Source organism: Ursus americanus, chromosome 12 (genome assembly GCF_024610735.1).
Source record: "Ursus americanus isolate L20-20 chromosome 12, mUrsAme1.1.p, whole genome shotgun sequence".
Taxonomy (NCBI): domain Eukaryota; kingdom Metazoa; phylum Chordata; class Mammalia; order Carnivora; family Ursidae; genus Ursus; species Ursus americanus.
The window spans coordinates 50,909,708-50,920,909 of NC_142138.1; the positions used below are offsets into that span (position 1 = coordinate 50,909,708).

Sequence of the window (11,202 nt, forward strand, 5' to 3'; positions counted from 1 at the left end):
AAATCATTTAAGAGTTAAATGAGATAACACATAAAAAGCATGGCACACACAGAACACTCCATAAATATTATCTGTATTAATGATGAAGATTCTTATTTAAATATGCCCCGCATTCTAAACATGAGAAGCAGCTTTTTGGCTAAAACCAATCCTTGAACAGTAACATGGAAACCTGTTCCAACAGGGGTCTTAGGAAAAAAAAAAAAAAAGGAGGGGACAGAACAATGTTTTTAGTCTTAGAGAATACATTTTTCATCGTTTGGCAAATCACAGATCTTTTAGGGACACCAGAAGGAGGCACATTCAGAAAGATTTATGACAGTTTCTCTCAAAATGAGCTAATTTCCCTCACAAAAATTTTTGCTCAGACCAAGTTGATGGGACATGTATTAAGAAATAAACTTTTCATTTTGCTTGGGAATCAGTCAATATCCTGGAAGAGCTGACTTGCTAAATGCAGCTGCTTTTTCTTAAAAATATTATTTTTTATCCATGAAAATAACATTATTGTTATTAAATATCTTTTGAGCTTGTATCTTGTGAGGGAAACTGTCCTTAGATATAGGGAATCAAATACAAATGAGTTAGCCTTGACTTCAAGGTTCTTAAGTGAGAAGACAGAATACACCCATTTTACAAAAGCTATGCTCGCCATCAAGGGTTAAATACCTTATAGTCCAAGAACAACTAATTCTATCCAGAAAAAGAAGAGCTGGGCTCTAGCTTTGGGTATTAGTGTTCTTATTAAGTTTGTAACCTGGGAAAATTCACTTAAATTCTTTGAGTTTTCAATGTTTCCCAAGGCCAGAGATGGTATCTCCCTGCCATTCCCATAAGGTTGACGTAAGGCTTGAATGAGCTAAGGTTTATAAAAGCACATGATAAATCATAATCCTACTGCAGTGATCTGTGGTGTGATCATTTTCCTTCCTCTGCCTTCTCATAGCCCGAGACTCTAACAAACTTTCTGTCTTGTGTGTTTCCTATCTTTGCTTGTGAAATAGCTGGAGATTGTATCATTGGGTGTATGTATCGTGTGTGCACTACCAACCGTCATCGACTGAAGCGCAGAACGAAACACAGACATCTGGTCCCCTAAGTAATACTCCAACACTTAAGCTGAGAAAACAAGACGTTGTACCTATTTCAGAAAAGAGTGTCACCCTCAATCCACAGTGGAGGACGCTGAACCTTCCTTCATGGAACACTTATTCAATAAATGTCTGTGAAGAGCCTTCCCTGTGCCAGGGGCCCTGTTATCAACTGAAAGGACAAGATCAAGAAAAGGCAGGGAGCTCAGTTCTAACACTGACGTTTGCTGGTAACTTCTTGGCATTGAGTAAATCATTCATCTTCCTGTCCTTTAGTTTCCTCCTCTGTAAACTGAAGGTTGGTTAAGCTGCAAAGTACACAGCCAATATGATGCCCGGAAATACTGAAATAAAGAGACAAAGCAAAAGAAGGAAGGGTATGAAATCCCTTTCCATTTAGCTGGGAGAAGGATGGTGGGTGTTACTCTTGGGAATTAGGAGTGGGCAGTGAAGAGCAGTTGTTGACGGAGGCCCTGGTGGTACTGTGTGCTAGAATTTAGGAAATTTTACTGTTTTCTAAAGATTTATTCATTTATTTTAGAGAGAGAGAGAGAACGTGAGAGAGGGGAGGGACAGAGAGAGAAAGAGAGAGACAGGCAGACTCCCCAATGAGCAGGGAGCCTGGTCTGGGTCTCAATCCCAGGACCTCGAGATCATGACCTGAGATGAAACCAGATACTCAACTGACTGAGCTACCCAGGTGCCCCTAGAGTTTAGGAAATTTTAAAACTTAAGTTATGGGCCAAAGGAATTTTCGTGGATAGTAAGAGATCTCAATTTTTGTTGGTAAGCTTGAAAGTAGATGATGATTGTACACTGGCTGATTCGGCACATTTTTTCATCCTGGATACATTTTCGTGTATGTGGTTTCTCAGCTTATTGTGAAACATGTTAAACACAAGTGAAAGCAATATTTAACTAAAAGTTAATGGAAAGGAAAGAAAAGGAAAGTCAATACAATAATCTTCAAAGTAGGAACTGAAATGGGCTAAGAGGTAGTCCTGAGGGAAAGAGCATTAATACACATTGCATTCATATGAGTGCCTGCTGGGCCCTGGGGACTTCCATATCTACAAAATAACGTCGCTGTAGCCATGCCAGGTTACTCTTCTGTAGATCTGAAAACTGAGCCATGGTGAGAGTAAGCAACCTGTCCAACCTCAGGGAATGCCTGTTGCAGAAGTCAGGTTTGAACGATGGAGGGTATGAAGTTATCCTGTTCTCAGAAACTCCGTCATAGCCTAGGCACCCTTGCCATACTCACTTATCTTTCCAGAATGATCTCTGTGTGAAAAGGGGTGAGTCTGCTTTCATACATCTGACATGGTGTTAGCATTATCTGAAGATGTTATTATAGTGTGGGACACTTGTCTTCAGCTGTAGATGTGCGAGTTTTCTATTGTCATCCTGGGGTAAATGTTGCTGGAGGGGACATTCCACAAAACCTGCTTACCCTGCTTGGTTAGGAAAACCATGGGGCTGGGCGTTAAGGATCCTCATTCCCATATCATTTGGAAAAGTGTCCAGTGAGAGTAAGTTACCCACTTCTCACAGAATTTCAGAGCTGAAAAGAACTTAGCATTTTTGCCTGTGGCTCAATCTGGCTAGGGGAAAGCTAGGACAAGAGTTCATTTATCACCCGCCCGCCCCCCTCACCCCCTGTCCTCATGCATGCAACATTTTCCTGTCTGTGGCACTGGGTGCATGATTAAGCTATTTAGCCAATTCCTGAATTTGTAATTTATGAACCCAGGAAAAGGGCACTTATCATTTGAATCATTCTAGAAGCATGTGTGAGAGTTAGGGAGGGAAAGATTTCTTCCGAAAGCTCTGTTCTAAGCTATTTAAGGTGGGCATCCTTGTCTGCCTTGGATACTGTACATTCCTTGCTGAATCTGGCCTGAGTTCTCCCAGCCCTGATGAACTTGGAAGTACCAGCCCCGAAGGTTCAGCTTGATGGTTCTCATCAAGGATAAAACTGAAAATAGGAAGCCTTTGGTTGCTGACTGTGAGATAATCTTGCTCAAGCAGCCTGCCAAAAGCAGCAGATCATATGAAAAGCCACATGACTAACTAGAAATAATTGGAGCTTAAAAGATGCCAGCGTCGATGAGTAAGATTTCTTTCATCAGAGGATCTAGTTAGAGCAAATTCACCCACTCACAAGTTCTTAAGTGCCATTATCTTTTACCCTGGAACATTTCACTTGCCCTGATGTAGTTTCATTAACACAGAAATATCGGCTTTTATTGATGACAACTAGCTGTCCATTTATTTCTCTATTCAATCCATCTTTAAAATCTGCTAGGTTCCAGGTGTGCTGCAAGATACAAATATTCCCTTCATGCAACTCTTTCTGATTCCTCCAGTGCGGTGTTACTTCCTTCTTTTCTGAAACCTAGTAGCTCTTTGTCTGCAAGTCTCCAAATAGATTTAGGACATTTTGCATCGTATTGTAGCAACTTTAAGAACATGTCTTAACTTACTATTCAGAACTAAGACAATTGAAGACAGACATAATGCTTTACACATTTTTTATGTTCCATGGTGCTTAAAGAAGCCTTGGCGTAGGGTATGTTCCCAGTGTTGTGGAATGAATGACTGAATTTCTGTTGAGTTGGGTAAGAAGTCGATTCAGTTTGGGTCCAGTTATGCCGTCTTAACAAACAATACCCAGAATTCAGTAATTTACAACACAATAGTTTATTTCTCATCTATGTTAAAGTCCACTGTGAGTTAGTCATAGTTCAACTTCCTAGCTTTTTCATTCTGGGATCTGGGCAGGAGGAGAAGCCACTCATTGGGATAAGCCCATCTGGCGGCAGGGGGACAAGAGAGATGACAGAAAAATGCCATGGGCCAGAAGTGGCATATTTAAGGTGCTCAAATTTAATTGGCCAAAGCTAGTCATGTAGGGAAACCTCTGACAAGGGGCAGACACGTATAATTCGCCCAAGGTGGTGAATACTTGGGAATAATAATATAATCTACCAGAGAAGTCATCCCTATTTTTAAGATGTTTAAAATATAGTTCGGGGGGTGCCTGGGTGGCTCAGTCATTAAGCGTCTGCCTTTGGCTCAGGGCATGATCCCAGGGTCCTGGGATCAAGCCCCACATCGGGCTCCTCCGCTGGGAGCCTGCTTCTTCCTCTCCCACTCCCCCTGCTTGTGTTCCCTCTCTCACTGGCTGTCTCTCTCTCTCTCTCTCTCTGTGTCAAATAAATAAATAAAATCTTAAAAAAATATATATAGTTAGGAAGTAAGCTACACAGAAATATCTATAATATTTAAAATAAGGTGCAAGCGATGTGTTATAGAGGTAAGAGGAATGAGAGATTTCTTTTGACTGAGGTTACAGAGGATGTATCCTTTGGCTTGGGCATAAAAAGGTAAGATTTTATGAGAAGGAGATGGGGAAAAGGTGATCTAAGTGCACAGAAGACTATTAAGAAACATATGAAGGTACTTAAGCAAAAGGTGTACTCAGGAAAATAGTGAACAGTCCACTTCTGGTGGAGGGTAAGTTGCCACACAGAGAAATAATAGAGTCTTAAATTCCAGCCTAAGTAATTTAGAGTCTGTTCAGCAGGCAATGGTAAGCCATTGGAGGTTTTGGAAGCTAAGTGGAGAATGGATTGAAGAGAAGCTGAAGACATTTGTGAGGCTACTTGAAGGATCAGGTACTAAAGGGAGAATCACAGCATTGATGAAGAGGACAGGACGTGGACAGGCAACCTGCAAAGGAAATCAACAAGACTTGAAAACCCATCTGTTTGGGGAACAAAGGAGATACACAGAGTGAGAAGTCGAAGATGATTAGACAGCGGTGGTATCATAAATGAAATCAGAAAAATAAGAAAAAGAATTTACTTTTAGAATGGGAATATGATGCTTTATTTTAGTGGTGTTGAGTTTGAGGAAATTCAGTTGGAAATGTTTAATAGGCACCTGGACCCATGGGAATAGGATTTAGGATTGTGGTTATGATTGAAGATGTAGACCGTGGGAACCCCTAAATAGGTGACAGCTGACCCATGAATGCAGCTGTGAATATCGTAGGGGAAGGGTGGCTGAAAGGCAGAGCCTTGGAGACTCTGCATTTGCAGAGTATGGGAAGAAGATAAGCCTGGGAGGGAGACTGAGGATCACTGACAGGGAGGAGAGGAGGAGAGAACAGAACAGTGTAGGATCAGCTCAAATGAGGCAGAGGAAAGTCTGAGGAGGAGGGAAAGGTCAACAGGGTCAAATACTTTAGAGAGGGGCAGGAGGAAGAGAATGTGGAACGTGGCCCTGAGCTCAGAGGCCATCATTGGTGCTGGGTAAGGAATCAAATTCAGTATAAAATAAAGATGTTCTTTAGACATGTTTGGTGATAAAAATTACAGAGATGGAATGATGGAGGGGTTGTTGGAAGTGATGGAATCAAGAGTAGGATGAGTGGGTTAACCTCTAAAAAGAAGATGGACATATTGTGTGAGAAGAGGGCAGGAAGAGCAGGAATAAGAGAGACACTGTCAGTGGGAAGGAGTGATCTTATGGCAGTTCTTATCAGTGTAGAGAATAAGAAATACATTCGTTCTTTGAAATGAAAAAGTAATGATGTGTTATTGAAAAATTAGGTTACTTTCTTCTTTAAACCATGTGTTTTAGTCAAGGGAAACTGAAAAAACCCTCCAGGTGACTCTACTGTATTTAGTTTTATATATTCAATGTCCAGCACAAGACCCACCATATATTCACATATAATAAAGAGTTATTGGAAAATATATGATTGGGCTTTAGTACTGATAATTTTAGGAAAATGTTTTTGTGACTTGGAGCTCATTGCTCTCAATGTCCTTTCGGTGGCAGGAGGGCACTGGAGGCCTTTTATGGGGGCATGTTAGAGATCTTTTCTTCCTACCATTTGAGATTGCTGGAATCTCTTCAAAGCGGCTAAGATATTTGCAACCCACAAAGATCCGGGGGTGGAGGGGAATAAGACCCAACCAGAGCACAATTATGTTTTGCGAGGTTGCCGTTTGTGATATGAAGAGAAACAGAAACAGAAACAGAAAAACTGGTAAAACAGGCAAAGAAAGATATTTAGTAATATGTAAACCTTCATTCCTTAATTCGCCATTCACATTCCTTCAGCATTCTACAATATTTGCTGAGCCCCTACTACGTGCCAGATACAATTTTAAGTTCTGGAGACAGACAGGGCCTCCCTACGCATGGGGGTTCCATTGCTATGAACAAATGGCAATGTAAAATGATGTCATGTAATGATGAGTGCTACAGAGAAAAGGTAAAGCAGGTTAAAGAGATGAAGAATAATGGGGAGGTTCAGATGGGACATCATATAGAATGGCCTTGGAAGGTCTCTGATGAGAAGAACTAAACAGAGATCTGTAAGATCTGAAGGACACGTGTCCCAGACAGAGAGAACACCAGTGCTAAGACCAGTTATTCTTAGATGGGAGTGAACTTAGCACACTTTAGGAAGAGCAAGAAGGCCAGTGTAGTGGAGGAAAGGAGTAGATGGAAAGTAATAGAGATGATGTTGAAAAGAAAGGCCAGATTATGGGGGGACCCTGATGGCTTTTATTCTCAGGCTGATGGGAAATCCCTGGATGGGTTTTGAGCAAGAAAGTGACATGGTAGGGATTATGTTTTTAGAGGATTGTTCTGAGTGTGTGGAAATGGAGCATGAGTGGGTAAGACCCAAAGCAAGGAGACCAGTTAGGAAGCGGCTGCAGAAATCCAGGCAAGGAAAGATGGAGATTTGAACAAGGATGATAGCAGTGGTGATGAGGAGAGGTGGAAAGATTCTAGACATATATTTAATTTTTTAAGTAACAACTTTACTGAAATTTAATTCACATACCATAAAATTTTATTTAATTATATCCAAAGTGTTCAATTCAGTGGTTCTAGAGATAGATGTGATAGGACGCGATAATGGAGTTGATTCAAAATCTGAAAGGAATAGAGGCATCAAGGATGTGTCTTGGATTAGGGATTAAGTGACTGTATGGACAAGGGGTGGGGAGCTTTTGCTGAGATGCAGAGAACTGAGGAGAAGAGAAATCCCTACAGTACTGGATTAGGAGATCACCTAGAAGTACATAGAAAAATGCCTCATATGTTGTGGATGTGAAATATATTTTTGGCTCTTTTTCTTAGATACCGTTTCCTCTCTATTTTTGGACACAAAGAGCAAATCAAAGGTCCAGTTGCTGAAATCAGGATATAAAGTCAGAGAGTTTAAGCAGGAGATTGATTTGCTATTCAGAAACCAAGTTGTGGGTCTAGGAAGTTTTGTTATTTCTAGTTTCTGGTGGCTGGAATGGTCTCTTAGTAATGGCAGAGGATTAATTTCTCCTGGAAGCCAGATAGTAAATTATCATGCAGGATATTTTCTCTAGGAAGCCAGAGAGCAAATGATCATGTCAGATATTTTTAGTGGCCATAGAATGGCTTCCGTTAGTACCCACTTATGGAAAAAGAATAAGAGCACATATCAGATGGTATATCCTTGTTGCCCAATAAGTCATTGATATGTAAAATTTGGTGATCTCCACTGGGATTCCCCACCATCAATTCTACAAGCCTGACTTGTGATGTGCCAGTAGCTTTTGTGAATTGTATTTATATAATAAATTTACAAACAAACCTTAAGATTTATATATACACACCCATATATAGAAGGCTTAGGCTTAACAGTAATCAATCACGTTCATTACTAACATTACGGATAAAACAACCGGAGAAAGGCCAACTAGATTGAATGTGAAAAGAGAAATCCAGAGACAAAATTTTTTGATGGAAGTACTTGGTTTAGATTCTTGCTTTATCCTGAAACTTGGGCCTCCTTTGTCTCAGTTATCTACTGTTATATAATCAACCACACCACTGCCTAGTGGCTTAAGACAATGAATTATTATTATTATTATTATTATTATTATTATTATTGTTATTAACTCTTCTAGTTTTGTGAGTTGAACAAGAAAAGGGGCGCCTAGGCGGTTCAGTCCATTAAGCATCCAACTCTTGATTTTGGGTCAGATCATAATCTCAGGATCAAGCCCTGCATCAGACTCCATGCTGGGTGTGGTGAAGTCTGCTTGGGATTCTCTCTCTCTCTTCCCTCTCCCTCTGCCCCTCTCCTGCTCTCACATTCTCTCTCAAAAAATAAATAAAATCTTAAGGGAAAAAAAAGAAAATCCGAGATTTCCAATTGTTTTGTATCTTATAAAACTTACCCAACATCAGAAAATTATTCTAACATACAGTTCCTTACTTTAGAGATATTATCAAATCATTAGATGCTACTCTTCAAAAAATAGATAAGCAGATTTCGATTCTCCTGCAACTAATAACTTTTGGTCAATGTGATCCATTCGATATAACCGTGCAGAGGTATAGTATATGTGGACAATTGTATGTGCCTTGGTCAATCCTGTCCTATGCATCAGATCTAGAACCGAGTTACACAGCGTGGGAAAACAAGCGAGGTGGCACCAGTTTGAGGTGGAACAAGTCCAGAGCAGACTGGGAGATGAAATGATAAGTGGGAGGAATCAGCAAGAGTTGGCAGGTATACCATCGGGAGCCAACCAGGAGTCGTGCCAGAAGTTTCTGGAAAAGAGAAGAGCAGGCAGCCCAAGCAGGACAAGAGCCAACATAAGAACTGAGCAGCAATCCAGGAGAGAGTCCATCCCCAGGGTAGCAGCTAAACAGAAATATAGAAGCAGATAAGTAAATTATTAACGAGTTGCTTTACATACTTAATAAAAGAGATAGGGCAAGGCTGGGAGTACAAAAAGCGGCAATTGAAAAAATACATTCATGAGTTGAACCAATAATTATTCAAGACAGAGGAGTCTTTTAAACTCAGCTGCTCAAACTCTTCTACTCATCCCCAAAGAAACCTCACTCAGATTGGACAAGAATCTGTAAAATCCGTGACGTCTATGGCTAAGAAATTCTCCATTCTTGTCATTATGAAAAATTACTTCACTCCTCTCCTGTAACTATAAATTTTCAGCTAACCCATGTAAAATACTTCTGGAGTGTTTGGCATGTGGCATTCAATGAATGTTACTTCCTTCCCATTCTTTCTTTTAGTGGCAAGGTACGCAGAAGACCACTTAGCAAGAAGCAACTCTTGGCCCATCACATGAAGGTATAACTCATCTGGCTTTGTTTTTATCTGTTCGTTTGTTTTTAGAGAGAGCACAAGAACAGGGAGGGGGAGAGGGAGAAGGAGAGAGAGAATCTTAAGCAGAGATCTTAAGACCCTGGGGCTTGATCCCACGACCCTGAGATCAGGACCTGAGTGGAAATCAAGAGTCCGATGCTCAACCGACTGAGCCACCCAGGCGTCCCAGAGCTGGTCTGGTTTTGTAATCAACATGTTGACTGTTCTCATTTTGATGGTGTCTTTCAGGCAGCTACATGCTACTGATCAATTTGAATAAAATTATAGTCATCATGGTTTTCTGAATTGTGCATGTAGATTCCAACAGAGGAACAAATTTGACAATCTTATAGAGTGGTTGCCTATAGTGAATAAAATAATCCGTGCTGATCCAAGTTCCTTCGAAACAAAGTTAAATTGGACCAACAGATGTTAAGGCCATCCGAAGGAAAAGATTTGAAGACCACACCGATCTCTATGATAAGGACTTGGTAGCATTTTTTTTTTAAGGTCTAACATTGACCCCTCTTTTATTAAGAAACCTAAATAAAGATTTATATACAAAGGTGAAATGACTTCAGAATGAACACTTTCATGAGAATCCAAGCTGTTACATCCTGTATTAGCAGAAATTCTTACCAGCACACCCAGATATAAAAAGCCAGTGACAAATACCGTAATTCAAGTGAAGAATGGCAAAAGCAGACTTAATTTCCAGAACTGCCCAGTTAATCAAAAAGCCTGGAACTATTCCCAGGTTGCTTTTTTTTCTTTCTTTTTTTTTTTAATTTTTTTTTCAAGTCTAGACAAAACCCCAAGATAACCTTTGTACAATTAATCTAATGCCAATGGGATGTAGGAAGGTAGTTAAGAGATCTACTGTAACAAAGGGGTTTTACAGAAAATAAAGTGATTTGCAAAAGGAGACGAGGACATAAAGGATAAACACAAATCGTTTGTGTGGTAGTTGCGGGGAGAGCTGGGGAGGGCAGGGATGCATTTAAGGGAAAGAAGAAACAGTTCTACAATGTGGAGGAAGTTGATCAGACTTCGGCTTCCCCAGAGGATAAGTATAATATAATTATTAACTTGTGCTTGGCACCAGATTTATTCCCCACACAAAGACTTTAACTCAAACCTAGAAAAAACCCAAAGAGAGAGGAGACATTTTATTTGAAGTTGGGTGCTGTGGTTGAAATAAGAAGGAAAATATTTTTATTCTCACTGATGACTTCCAAGTGGAAGTTCCAAATCCCCCAGTGGCCAATAGGGAAGGTAGATGAGAGCTTTGTTTATTTCCCTGTGAAAAACTCTCCTTCTGTGATTACTTGGGGTCTGTAGATAGCTTTGCATTGTGTCAAAGATCTTACAGTTGAGTCTAATTGGAGCACTCTCATACTTCCAAGAATTTTTAATGACAGAATATTTCAAACTTTGGCATTTCCTAAAGGATCAAATAAATCATGTAAATAATTCTCATTGACCCATATATAATGCATTAATGAGGTAGGTCAAGTGTCTTCTGGCTTTCCCCACTGACTCCTTGAGATTTTACCTAGAAGTGCATCTGTTCAATTTGAGCAACTACAGCTATAAAACACTCTCTAAGAATGTCAACTAACACAATAGATACCAATAGAAGGTATTTTCTGCACTACCACCACTTTTTTTTTTTTTTTTAAGGATAAAGCTTCCAGACATAGTCTCCTTTATATTCCAACAATTCCACTTCTAGGTGTATACCCAAGAGACATATGTCCACCTCAAAGATATACAGGAATGTTCATAGTTACTCTATTGATCATAACCAAAGGCTTAAACCCAAATGTCCATCAATACTAGAGTATTATGAAATAATGGAAAAAAGCAAGGTATTATTATATGCAACAACATGAATGAATCTCACCGACACAATGTTGTGTGAAA

At 39.9% G+C, this 11,202-nt stretch overlaps 1 long non-coding RNA gene across 5 annotated transcripts in view; it reads left to right on the forward strand.

The window, feature by feature from the left end:
* The window catches only part of LOC123795155 (uncharacterized), a 51,468-nt gene that overhangs the window by 2,226 nt on the left and 38,040 nt on the right, over positions 1-11,202 (forward strand). For all 5 annotated transcript variants that reach the window (XR_015726364.1, XR_015726365.1, XR_006780350.2 and 2 more), the window contains exon 2: positions 9,204-9,261. This is a non-coding gene — a long non-coding RNA (uncharacterized LOC123795155). The remainder of the gene's footprint in view (positions 1-9,203; positions 9,262-11,202) is intronic.